Raw genomic sequence first — 12,954 nt, forward strand, 5'->3', positions numbered from 1 at the left:
CTAGTGATTAATAGTACCAAGCAGCAGATATACAATGGTTATCAATACAAGCACCTTTCAATCATTAAGAACCTGAAATCTCTTGTCATAATGTGTACATTTATTTAAATCATGTTGCAATTAAAAACCATTTAAAAAACATTAGCACATAGAAAAATATACACAATATACAAAAATACAATAAAGGAAGAGAGACTAAAGGGCCCGTGATATTCAATCTAACACATCGGAATGTCAATTCACAGGAATCTTTACAGAAAAGTCAGAATTAAAATTTTATGTTTAAAACAGTATTGTTCGTGCACAGAGCGGCAATGATGGCATGCCTGCAGGTCCGAACCTCCAACCTGTTCCATTCTGACCTAAGCATGCACCTGCGTTGGGAATTAAAGGTAGGTCAGATGCAGACCACGTGCATAATTGATTCTATCGCTAACCCACATCCTCTACAGGTTGTGTCCTCCTCTGTACGGCGCCAGATGGGTAGATTTTGATGAAAGCGCCAGTCCCCCATTCTTAGGGTGCTGAAGCAGCGTTTTAAATGGAGTGAAAAAGTGGTGGATAAATACGTGGCTGTGGATACTTGTTTGTAGGAGTTAACTACTGCCCAAGAATGGCTGCGTTTCGTGAGGAGGGCTTTATCAGTAGCGAGAGATATCGATCTCAAACATTTTTTAATTGCATTTTTAAAGGCACACTGGCTAGGATTCAGGGCCCAGAGGTCAGTGGCTGACATCTGATGTATATAATCCTTCAGGAGACGGCCAAATGATCCTCCTGGGTTACACTCATAAATTTCTTTCCAAACTAGAAATTCTAGTGTGCCAGATTCAGCCTGTCTTAGTTTGTGGCAGAGCTTGAGATATTTACCACGGTTCTGGGCATCGTAGTTGGTTAGCCCCAACTCTAATTTAATCTGAGCTGGGGATGCAGAGCTTGGCAGATGGAGTATTTTTTTTATATATTTTTGTTGTATGTTTATTTAACCCTTTCGATGCTGATGACGAGCTCAGCTCGTCATCACCCACGGGTGTCGTGTGCTGATGACGAGCTGAGCTCGTCATAAATGCAGCAAAAGAGCAATTTGCAGCACAGCGCAAAAATCCCCGCAGCAGCCATGTGGTTAAGACAGTGTTCATTTTACCTTTGAAGGTCTCTATGCCATATGATAATGTGGGGCCGATTTTTGCTCTTAGGACTTCTAATAAAGGGGAAAGGGTTGGGCCCGAGAGTTTAGCCGACAGCTTGGACAATTAAACCATTAATGCCGTGGCTTTGGCTGCAATCAAGTTACTCTGCTTTGCAAGATTACCCCTGGAGTCCAAATGGACGCCTAGGTATTTGTATGATTGCCGGTGCTAAGGCTTGTTTTATTTAGAGACCAGCCACCATCTCCATAATGTTTCTTGCCAAAAGGAACAATCAGGGTCTTTTTCATGTTAACTTCTAGATGATTAATCGTCGTGTATTGCATCAGTGAGTCAAGGAGCTGTTGTAACCCTACCCTTGTGAGGCTGAACAGGGCCAGGTCATCGGCGTATAAAAGGTTACATAATGCTGTGCCTCCTACTTTGGGCGGGTGGCTGTTAACTTTATCTAGGGTGCTTGACAGGTCTGCTATGAAAAGATGGGGGGCCAGCACGCATCCCTGCTCAACTTCTCTTGAGGTCATGATTTTTCGCGAGAGATGCGTGCCGGACCCTAACTTTACTCGAACCCAGGTGTTAGTGTGCAGTTGGATAATGGGATTCAGGATTTTGTCTGGAATTCCCCACTGCCTCAATTTTTTCCAGAGTAGCGGCCTGGGAACCCTGTCAAATGCAGTTTTAAAGTCGACGAAGCAGCAAAATAATGTCCTAGATGTTAAAATGGCTTTGTCGATGATGGTAGAAACTGCTAGTAGATTTGTCATGGTTCCTGAGTGGGCAACAAACCCTGTTTGGTTCAGTGGAATCAGGTTGTGGTCCTTTACCCATTGCCCAAGGTCCTCCAGAATAAGCCCGCATAGTGTTTCGCCTCTATGTCCAGCAGGGCAATTAGTCTGTAGTTTTTAGGGGCAGCGCTTGATCCAGATTTGTGAATAGGGTGGATGATTGCACCATGCCATGAGTCCGGGATTGTTGCTGTCCTCAGTATATAATTGAATAGGGCTGTTAGCTCCGTGGACCAGAAGGGAATGTCTGAATTAAACAGCCTCTGTGGGAGGCCGTTCGGGCCTGGTGCTCCGTCTTGTCTCCCTTTTGTCACTGCTTTGATGACTCTTTCTTCAGGTAATACATATTCCACGGTGGACTCTTGTGCTGGAACTGAAGGAGTGCTTGATGTTACATAAGCATAGGTGCCAAATGCACTAAGTGGACCAGTGTGGCCCGAGTGAACTTGAACCTGAAAGTGCGCCATTAGGTATGTTACCCACTCCGCTTCCTGAATATTTGCTGAGCCTGAGTTTGTCTGGTTTAGATTGGTGCGGTTCACGAGGGCCCAAAATTTCCTCGAGTTTTTTTTCTTGCTCTCCCACACCAATTCGACCCAGTATTGAGATTCCTGCGCCCTTTTTTCTTGGGTAATTGACCTCCTGAAGGCTTTTTGGGCTTGTTGGTAGGTTATGTGGTAGGCACTATTCCCTGGGAATTTTAAGTATAACCTTAGGGCATTGTTTCTCGTTCTCTTTAGAGTCTTTGTGTCGGTGGAAACTGTGAGCTCAGCTGGTGGAGTGCGGCTTAAGCCCTGCACTGTCGCTGGAAAGCTATTAATCAGATGAGAGCAAAGCAGCGACCATTTCACTGTCGAGGTGGCGTCTTGATCAATTCTGCCTCTGATAAAGTCCTTGCTTATTGTTAAGATGTTCTTGCTGTTGTTCTCGCTCCATTTGAAACGCTTTAGATTTTCAGTATATATTCCCTTGTAGGTTGTGGGCGCCGTTTTGTGGAATTCTATCTTTGTGTTAAAAATGATGACCTGCGGCCTGTGGTCACTTTCAGACCGTGGGTGGATGCTGAAACTGTCCAGGTTGAATAATAGTTCTGAGTTGCTGATGGTGAAATCTAGATATGATTTTTTGCTTCCATTGGACCAGGTCCAATTTGGGGGGGTGTCGCCGGTTAACCTTCCGTTCATAACCAGGTAGCCTGCATTGTAGAATCTCATCACGGAAAGCACACCCAATTTATTGGGAGCTTGATTCAAAGGTTTAGTTTGGGTCATGGCCTCGATGATGTTAGTCAGAGTAGGCCCTTCCATGTCTGCGGCTTCCCCTGAAATAGGTTGGTATTGAAGTCCCCCGTGACGATACAATCAGAGTTGGGATGTTCTATGGCAATATCGTTCATGATTTCACTGAGGCGGACCAGGTGGTCTTTTTTGGTTCGAGTACTGGGGTTGATGTAAACATTTATGGAGGTAGAGTGGGCACTGCTTCCTCCACGGGTTGATATTGACCCCTAGTAACCAGTCTTCTTTAAATGGAAGTTGATTGAATGTGCCTTTTAGGTTGTTGAAAATATATGTAGACAGACCGCCTTTAGGGTGACCGTAATGGCTGTCCCTTAGTGCTGGCTTCCAAAATTCAATGTAGCCTGCGATGGGCGGCCCTCTGTGGCCCAGGTTTCCTGTGTGCGATTGCTTCGTGTTTGTGTATGAAAGCCAGAGTGTCTTTGTCAGAGGTTTTTTGGTGGAGCCCACTGATGTTCCATGAGCACAATGAAAATGGCGATGGCCCCTGTCTGTTGTCTTTTTTTGCCTGTGATTCTGCTACCGAGTGTGGTTTTCCGGGAGTTTATATTTATCCACCTGCTTCCCAGCCACGGACGGTCAGTTTGCATTTTTTAAGGACAGGAGGGCTGGCAGCCACCCCCAGCCTTCGCTTGAGTCAACCTGGGCGCCTTCTTTTTTAAATGGTTTGGGGTGAGCTTCTGGTCCCGACGCGTTTTTTAGGATGGAGTAGGGCCTCGCTAGTACTAATGGTTTGGAGGCAGTCGGTTGTCTGGGTGGCGTTAGTCTGGTGAGCAGGGAGATTGGATACCCTGGCGTGAAATATGGGTACACTAATTCCCCAGTTTCGCAGTATGGACTTGTGTTCCAAAAAAGCTCCTACCCAACTGGCCGAGTTAAAGGTCACCACAGTGACTTCAGACGGTTGGTTACTTCTGGGAGGGAGGAATTTGATGGAATCTATGCTGTCCGTTGACAGCCCTGCAAGCCCTGGGATGCCTTCCACAAGTTTGATCAGATTGGATCTATTAAGAATGTCATGCCGACCCTTGGATTAATATTCGGGAACCAGTAAGATCTGGTGGCGCGGTGGGCCGTTTTTGCTCCCGTCCGGTGCATTTGGAGGCACATTGTCCAGTTTTTCTGGTAGTGTGACTGGTTTGGTTTCGCATGTCTGTTGTGTCAGTCTTTGAGTGGCCATCTTCAACGATGGGCTGCGACTGGTCGGGGTTATTAGATTATTGCAAATGGTTTTAGAGAAATTTGGTCTCGAGGTTACATTGTCCGAAGCAAATGAGATTAAAGCCGTTGGAGCTTTAGGTTTCTGTGTGCTGTGCCTGCCTGCATGTCTGTTTCTAGAAGTGACCGGGCTGGTGAGAAGTGGGTGGCTCCATGGAGGCAGGGTCAGGTTGAGTGGGAGGTCTGCGACTAGAGTAGTGGGCGGAGGAATCTCCTGTCTCTGACCAGGTCAGTGCCTGCCCTGTGCAAGGTTAGCTCCGCCCCGTCTAACACCCCTCCCAGCGCCAGCTGGGACTGGAACCTCCAAGACCCTTCCAGAAGCCCCTACCCCCAGACCTTTCCAGAAACCTCTACCTCTTTCCAGACGCAGGGCAGGGATGTGTATAAATACAGGGGCTGGGAGCCCATCATGGGTGTGCTGGTGCTTGTGCTGAGGTGGAGGGGACACTCTGCCAGGAGGAACCGCCGTGGGACACTACGTGCTGGCCCCTGTGCCCAACTTTGCCCCTCTACCTTCTACTGGACTGGGAAGGAGCTGTGCTGGAGCCAGGGCTGCTGCCCTTCAGGATTGCCACCCACACTGCGTTGGACTGTCCCAAGGGATTGCCACTCTGCTGGGGAAGAGCTGCCCTGTAGGCTGCTGACCTTTCCCCAACCCTGCTTGCTTCCCTAGTGCCTCGTGAAGAACTACAACTTTATTCTGAGGGACCCCTGAGCTGTGAGGACCAGAGCGCCTCATGAGCGTTGCATGCTATTTGCCAAGAGAAGAGAAGAGCGTGGACCCTGCAGCGCTGGACTGCCTGCCTGCTATGAGGGAATTCCAGCACGTTCTGCCTATTTAAACTACAGGAGCCTACCCTGCGTTTTCCCTTTCCTTTTTGTAACCAAGAGCGGGTGCTCACCCCGCATCCTCTGAATATACTGTCAACGGGTGCTCACCCCGCACTTTAAAATTAAGGAGATTCACCGCCGCTAGCCCGGAGCCGCGAAAGGACAGCAAGGGCTTCCCCAGTGACGTCGGGAATAGCCTTGCTGTGATTGGCGCCGGAAGAGGAGCAGCGGAAGTCAGCCAGGCTGTGGGCGGGACCTGCACCGGAAGCAGGAAATCACTGAGTCCCGTGCGGGGGCTCCCGGGAGCTGGTGGAGCCCCGCGCCAGCGCCCCAAGAAGACCGGAACCTTGCAGGCTCCCTCTGCTGCTCTACAGCCTTCCCCCCACCTGCCAGAAGGGGAAGGCCGGCCCGCGGAGATCACCGGTGGCGAGAGGAGCTGCCCTTCAGAAGTCCTGCTCCTGCCTACAAGGATAAAATCCCCCGGAGCAGCGCGAGGAAACCGCCGGTGAGTGGGTGCTGGCCCGGGTATCGGGGCCGACACCCGGAGAAGCGGGAACCTGGAGGGAGTCCCTGGTGGGTGGGACATCGCCAGTATCTGTCCTTCTCGAGCGGTTCCGCGGGAAAGCGGGCCGCTCCAACGTCGGGGCATTTCTCGAGTTTAGAGTCCCAGGAGGGGGACTCCAACTTGGTGCACTTTCTAGCCCTAGCGGAGGGCTTCACCGTGGGCAGCTGCAACGTGGGTGCCGTGGGGCTCACCTTGATCTCGGCTGCGCCGCAATAGTGGGCAGCTGCAACGGGAGGCATTTTCTTTACTTCTAGAGTCCCAGATGGGGCTCCACGGGCAAGTACTTTGGCTGTCACATAGACCGTGGTGCCAGTGACTCTTCTACTAAGAGGCCTACCAGGACGCTAAGTGTGTACCGAGGGGTTTGGAGGACCGGATCTGTCCTGCTGTGAAGTTATGCTCATGCCTGCGCAGGGGGGTGGTTTGGTATGAAGATGATGCCCTGCTTGCCATTGTGCTTAAGCCTCATAAGTATCTTTTGCAAAAGGGGGCTTTATACTCATATGTGGCCTAGCGCCAGTGTTATATGATGATCTAGGCCTTAGACAGCGCAGAGGTCATTACTATGCCAGGGGCCATCCGCGTATTACTGGTGGTCTTGCATTCACTGAATTTAGTCCCATTTTGACTTATGAGGTTATGATATCCAATGGGTTGCTATGTCTGAGGTTTTTCTTTGCTTTTATGCTAGTAATGAGCTGCCTCACCCTCATGATCTATGCCCATATGAGTAAGCCTCATATTTTTACACTGATGATGATGGTTTCTTGCTATGCCTGAGCTAATGGGCTCATGCTAATGTGATCCAGGACTAATCTGATAATGCTCAGTTCACTTAATGCTTTTATGTCTAATGAAATGCCTATATGATTATGCCTAATGCAATGCTCATATGAGTATGCCTAATGCAATGCCTATATGATTAGGACTAATGAAATGCCTATATGATTAGGACTAATGAAATGCCTATATGATTATTCCTAATGCTCACATGATTTATGCCTAATGTGGTTTACGCTAATAGCAGTGTTGCTATCTTCATTATTTTATCAGTAGGGAATGGTAGTTTTACATTTACTGTTTATGATTGGTGATGGTTCTGGCAGCAACCCAATTGGCGCTGCCTTGTACATAATCCCCTGTAAATAATGTCCAGTGTAAAGGTCTGTGATTCTAATGTGTTTTTATAATACAAAGGCTATTTTCATATAACCTTGTGTGGAGTCTCTTTTGTAGTGTGCCTAGTGCGTCGCCGCTGTGTGTGTGTGTGTGTGTGTTGCGCAAACGCTTTACACATTGCCTCTGGGATAGGCCTGACTGCTCGTGCCAAGCTACCAAGGGGGTGAGCAGGGGTTATCCTCAGGGTGTACCTCCCTTGCCCTGACTAGACCGGGGGTATCTGCCTGGATCTGGCGCGTCCCATAGCCTACCGGGAATCCGCGTTTCTAACACTCATGCACAGTAAAGTCATTATTTACTATGCTTTAGAAGCTAATATAATTGAAATATAATGACAAATGTGTTGTAGAATGCACCATGTTTTCCCAAATTTTCTTGGGGGTGCGAAAACAAAGGCTGTAAATTCTCAGTTTGTTTGTAACACACAACTTTTAAATATTTGTAAATAAGCTGTGCAAATGTTTTAAAACATATCAGCAGTTAGGAAACCACAAATTGACCACTTGTTTATAATTCAGAAGTGTGCTGGAAACAGAGTTTTTTTAATAGGATCAAAACAATCAAGACACTTTACTTGGTGATGTTCAAATGATACATATTTGCCGAAACCACATATCCACACATTAGTATTTGTGCGCTATAGTTTTAAAAATAAAACTGTGTGTTGGCATTTTGCTTCTATTTCAATACATTCACCATGCACTACCTCCTGCAAAACCATCACATCCATGACCACATCCCCACCGCACACCTCTACGCCTCCTACATCCACTCCCCATTCCAGTCCACCCCTCACCCCCGACGATCTGGAGAGGGAACCAGATAGGACGCCTCACAACAACCTAAAATACGTGCCTCACTCTTACCACCCACGGGACATAAGCAAAAACACCCATAATACATCCACCAATCTTGCTCCCACCTTCACCAGACCCTAGACTTGACAAGATTCTACTCTTGTTACAGCAAATCAAAGATTCTTCTTCGCCGCCAACCTTGGAACACTTGATTGGCACGACAGACCAAATCAAACTTCCACTTGACCCACTCAGAAGTCACCTCGAAATATTCGACCCCTAGGTCGAAATCAGTTCCTTTTCACAATACTTCAACCTGCCCAATCCGCAGGTCTAATCCGCTATCGGAGATAGACTTTCTCTACTCCATTCCTATGAGCCTTCACATCCGAATCACAACATTATGCCTCCAGATAACCCGCCCAAAATGGCTCTAATCCCAACTATTCTTCCCAACTCTCACAGGCCAACCAAACACAATCCTAGGGGTATCATCAAAAACAACCTTAGACATGTTCCCCTTATTCAGGAACCCAAAACATCCCGCATCACGTCCCGTCTTAAGTGTATACTACTAAATTGTAGATCGGCCTCAAGACATGCAGCCCACATACCTGACCTCATTTATTCTTACTCAAGAACCGGATTTGCTAAAGACCGACCGAAACTTGGTCAAAGGAATCCTCTACACCCATCATTGACATCATCAGACTGGATAAAATTGTCAAGACAGGGGGTGGTATCGCTTGCATATACCGGAATAATCTCTCAGTAAACAGATCCCAATCTCCTGTATTCCCATCTTATGAATGAATACATATGCCTCAACATCACTAGCAATGGCAAACCCAGTACGCTTTCTACACACCCTCTATCATCCACCAGGTGAAAACCTCACCTTTACCGAACATTTCATGAACATAGTCTCTACTAATGCCGAACATCAAAATACCCAAATATTTCTCGGAGACCTCAATCTCCACTGGAATGACCCCAATGATGCAGTGGCCAATAGTCTCAAAAACTTCCTCTCTGACCTCGACCTCACACAAATTTGCAAAAGCCCTACATATGATAAAGGAGCAATCCGCGATTTAGTAATCTCTAAAGTTGATTCCATCCAGCTAGATACGATCCATCCATGTGATTGGTCTGATCATCATATTGTCAACTTTTTCATCAATGAAACAGTAAAACTTAATATGGCTCAACCTACAAGACCTAAAGTATGGAAGAGGGATCTGAAAAACATTGTTCCTAACATAATCACAACCTCCAGCTCTAACTTACTTCTTCCCCCTGAAGGGATATCCGATGTTCATGATCTCACCAACCACTACTTCAATTCCATGAACATGATATTAACGCCTTTCCTGCGGCCCCGATTCTCCCGCAGTGCGACACTTCCGCAAAACGGGCGGGCCATGTCGGCCATTGGCCGACGGCAGCACTGGGAAGGTAGTGCTGCCGTCGGCCAATGGCAGCAAGGAAGAGGTTAAACGAGGTAGCCCACCTTCAACTAAAGAGAGTCTCCACAAAAGACTAAGCCTTGGTACGATGGAAGACTCAACGAGGACAGACGATCCTTAAGAATAACTGAACGCAGATGGAGATCAGCTCCATCCGCCAATCACCTCAAGATACTAATAAAGAAGAGAAACGCATACTAAAGAAAGATCAAGCGCACTAAAGCAGACTTTTTCAGTCACCAATTAGACCAGGCGAAAAATCTTCCCAAAAAACTTTGAGCTGATCAAAACTCAATCTAAGGATGCACCTCACTGCCCCCAAGATAACTTAGGCCCACAACCCAATTGTGAAGAATTTGCTTCCTTCTTCACTCTGAAGACGATAACATGAAGGACCTTCTCAACGATCTAATCATACATACTGTCACACATACGAACCCCTCACCATCCCTTCTAGATGCCCCACATCAAAATCCATCAAAGTTCGACCAAAAGAGGTAATGCATCGTGGTCATCCTTCAATACCTACAATGAAGAATCTATTCCCAAAATGCTTATTGTCCTGAACCCTGTCAATCACTTCACTGACCCTCACCCAGCAAACTTCATAAAAGACTTCATCCCACTGCCTCTCTGGACCAAGACCATAAATTACTCTTTACGCCAAGGATGCATCCCTGACATCCTCAAAGCTGGGCAGGTATCCCCCATTCTAAAGAAACCTACGGCTGACCCTGCGGACTTAAAAAATTACCACCCTATATCCAACACCCCTACCCTGGCCAAACTCTTAGAAAAATTTGTATACCTCCAGCTTGTAAGACATACAGACCATTTCAACCTACTCAACAAATACCAATCAGGTTTCCGTGCAGGTCACAGCACTGAATCGGCCATGACCCACATAATTGACAATGCTCTATAAATCCTAGACCAGAACGGAGTCTGCTTACTAATCTTGCTCAACCTTTCCTCAGCTTTTGATACAGTCAAACACAATAACCTGCTAGACCTTCTGCAACACAGAATGGGATTATCAGGATCAGTTCTAAACTGGTTCACTTCATTCCTCCAAAACAGATCGCAACGATTCAAGGTCAACCACTCACTGTCCAAACCTGTCTCAGTCACTTTAGGAGTCCCAAAAGGATCTTCACTATCTCTGACACTGCTCAATCTATTCATAGAACCACTCACTGAAATTCTCTACTCGTCTAACGTACAATATCACATGTACGCAGACGACACAACTATACCTAAAGATCCATACTCTAGAAGACATCAAATCACTCAACACAACGGAAAAACTCAGACCTGGCTGGCAGAAAAACATCTAAATCTGAATGCCCTCAAAATGAATTCCTCCTAATCGCTCCTCCTGCCCAAGTACCCATAATGCAAAACTGGATCAAACACCTAACTGCACTCAACTGCCAACCTCTTATCGTTGACTCAGCGAAATCGCTGGGAATAATGCTGGACAGAAACCTCAATATGCAGAAACACATCAGCAACGCAACAAAAGGAACAAAAACTTTCAGATAAATACTTTGAGAAAACTGAAACCTTTCCTGCCTGAAAAGGACTTCGAGCTGGCAGTACAAGCTCTAGTCATGAGTGGAACATGGGAGTGTCTCTCTCTGCGGCCTGTCCAGATCTTCAACTGCCCCTCTAAGAGCCTCAATTAACGCCGCAGCAAGACTTATCAATGGGTCCAAAAGAAGCTCCCACATATCCCGGACCTGAAAAACCTTAATTGGCTAGCTTTTGAAGCCAGAATTCAGCTAAAAATAGCATGTATGACACATAAAGCCATTCATCACAACACACCCAACTATCAGGCACAGAAACTGGCGCCCTCATGTGGGATCAGATCTTCCAGAAGTGCCAAAAACCTCCTACTGAAACCGCAAAGATTCAACAAGAAGAAAACGTACAATAAAACCTTTTTAGGGATGGCACCCAGAAATTGGAATGCACCACCCACAGAAACTAGGCATCCCTCTACTGCATCTTAAAAAAAAATAAAGAAGTGAAATCTCTTCTAATGGCGAAGTTCACTTGTGCATGGACTACTGTTATTATGTGACTCAACATTTGATCTACAGGGAACTATATATTATTTACTGTCCATCTATGTATCCTGGGTATTGGATCTATACTATGCTTGATATACATGGAACGTTTTGTTACTTACCATATATCTATGTATCTACGATAGGGTGATTACACTATCATTGACGGTCATGGAACTTTATGTAATTTACCATGTACTTATGTATCTAAGACATTTACCTTGTAAAACGCTATGATACCCACAAGGGTCTGGTTCGCACTATATAAAACTTTAAAATAAATAAATAAACAAAATAATAAATAGAAAATGTTATGTATGTAAAAGACAATGCCTCCTTCTGACCTTAAAATGATACCTCATCAATGTATATAGTTTCTGGTCTGTAGCACACTTTTGTGCATCAGTGAGAATCTGCAGTTTAAAGCTCACAGAAATGAAACAGGCCAAGCAGTGTACTATTTCCAATATACAGGTAAAATAAGGAGGGCTAATAAATGGCTTGCCACTAGCCTGGTCATTATATAGTAATGTCAGCTCCTATCTACCCACTCTGACTCACAATAATAACATAACACTCAGCAGTGTGCAGCCAATTATAGGTCATGCAGTCTGGTTAATAACCCCTTTTCTGGCTAATGCTCTTACCCTCAAACAAGACCTGTCCCCTATGGGTCTTATCCATCACTCAGTACTGCACCAGCCCCTATACCAGTCATTCCCAGCTGAACAGAAAAGGAATACCTGAAGCAATCTAACACATAAAACTGGTCATTTGGAGGACTGCACTGTAGGCCAGCAATGCACGTCCCAATTAGCTGCATCCTATGTGTTTCGCCTTACATCTCACAATTTATCGTATTGTATTGTAATTGCATTTGTACAGCGCTTACTACCCCTGACGAGGGGTCAAAGCGCTTTTTCTGCGAGTAGCACACTACTCCGGGACCCATAGGGGATTAGTGTTGAATTAGTATAGTGAAACATGCAAGTACATTTTAAGTGGTGAATGTGTTCGTTTTTTGGATTTGCAAGGATAGCAGGAGGATAGAACAGGAAAGGCGGCTTGTATTTATATAGCGCTTCTAACCCCTGATGGGTGTTTAAAGTGCATTTTTTGGCGAGTAGCACGCTACTCCAGAAACCCATAAAGGATTAGTGGTGAATTATGAAAGTAATTTGGGTGGTGGATATTAGTCAGCTATTTGGAGTGAGAAGGATAGTGGAGAGATAGAAGGGTAAGGAAGGTATGCATTCATATAGCGCCCGTTACCCCTGATGGGGGTGGTGAAGCACTTTTCTGGCGAGATGCAGGCTACTCCGGAACCCAATATGGATTTGTGGTATGTCTATCCGAGAAGATCTTTCCGACCATTTCTCACCAAACATGCCTGCTTTGTAGTTGCAATTCATGCAAACATGCATGAATTGTAAACAAAATATCAGACTGGAAAGCCAGTTCAGTAACCATATAAATATATTATCATCATATGAAATACCACAAAAAGACCTGCGCAGTTGCTCAAAGCTGCGCGCATACTGAAAAAGTGCACAATTGTCTCAACAAATCAAGCAAGGAAGCAAGAACGC

General features: G+C 45.9%; 1 protein-coding gene across 1 annotated transcript in view; it reads right to left on the bottom strand.

Annotated features, from left to right (window-relative positions):
• PNO1 (partner of NOB1 homolog) overlaps positions 1 to 12,954 on the bottom strand; it is an 87,474-nt gene that overhangs the window by 71,865 nt on the left and 2,655 nt on the right. The gene's annotated exons all lie outside the window — the stretch shown is intronic.

This window comes from Lissotriton vulgaris, chromosome 6 (assembly GCF_964263255.1).
Source record: "Lissotriton vulgaris chromosome 6, aLisVul1.2, whole genome shotgun sequence".
In the NCBI taxonomy this organism is placed as follows: Eukaryota; Metazoa; Chordata; class Amphibia; order Caudata; family Salamandridae; genus Lissotriton; species Lissotriton vulgaris.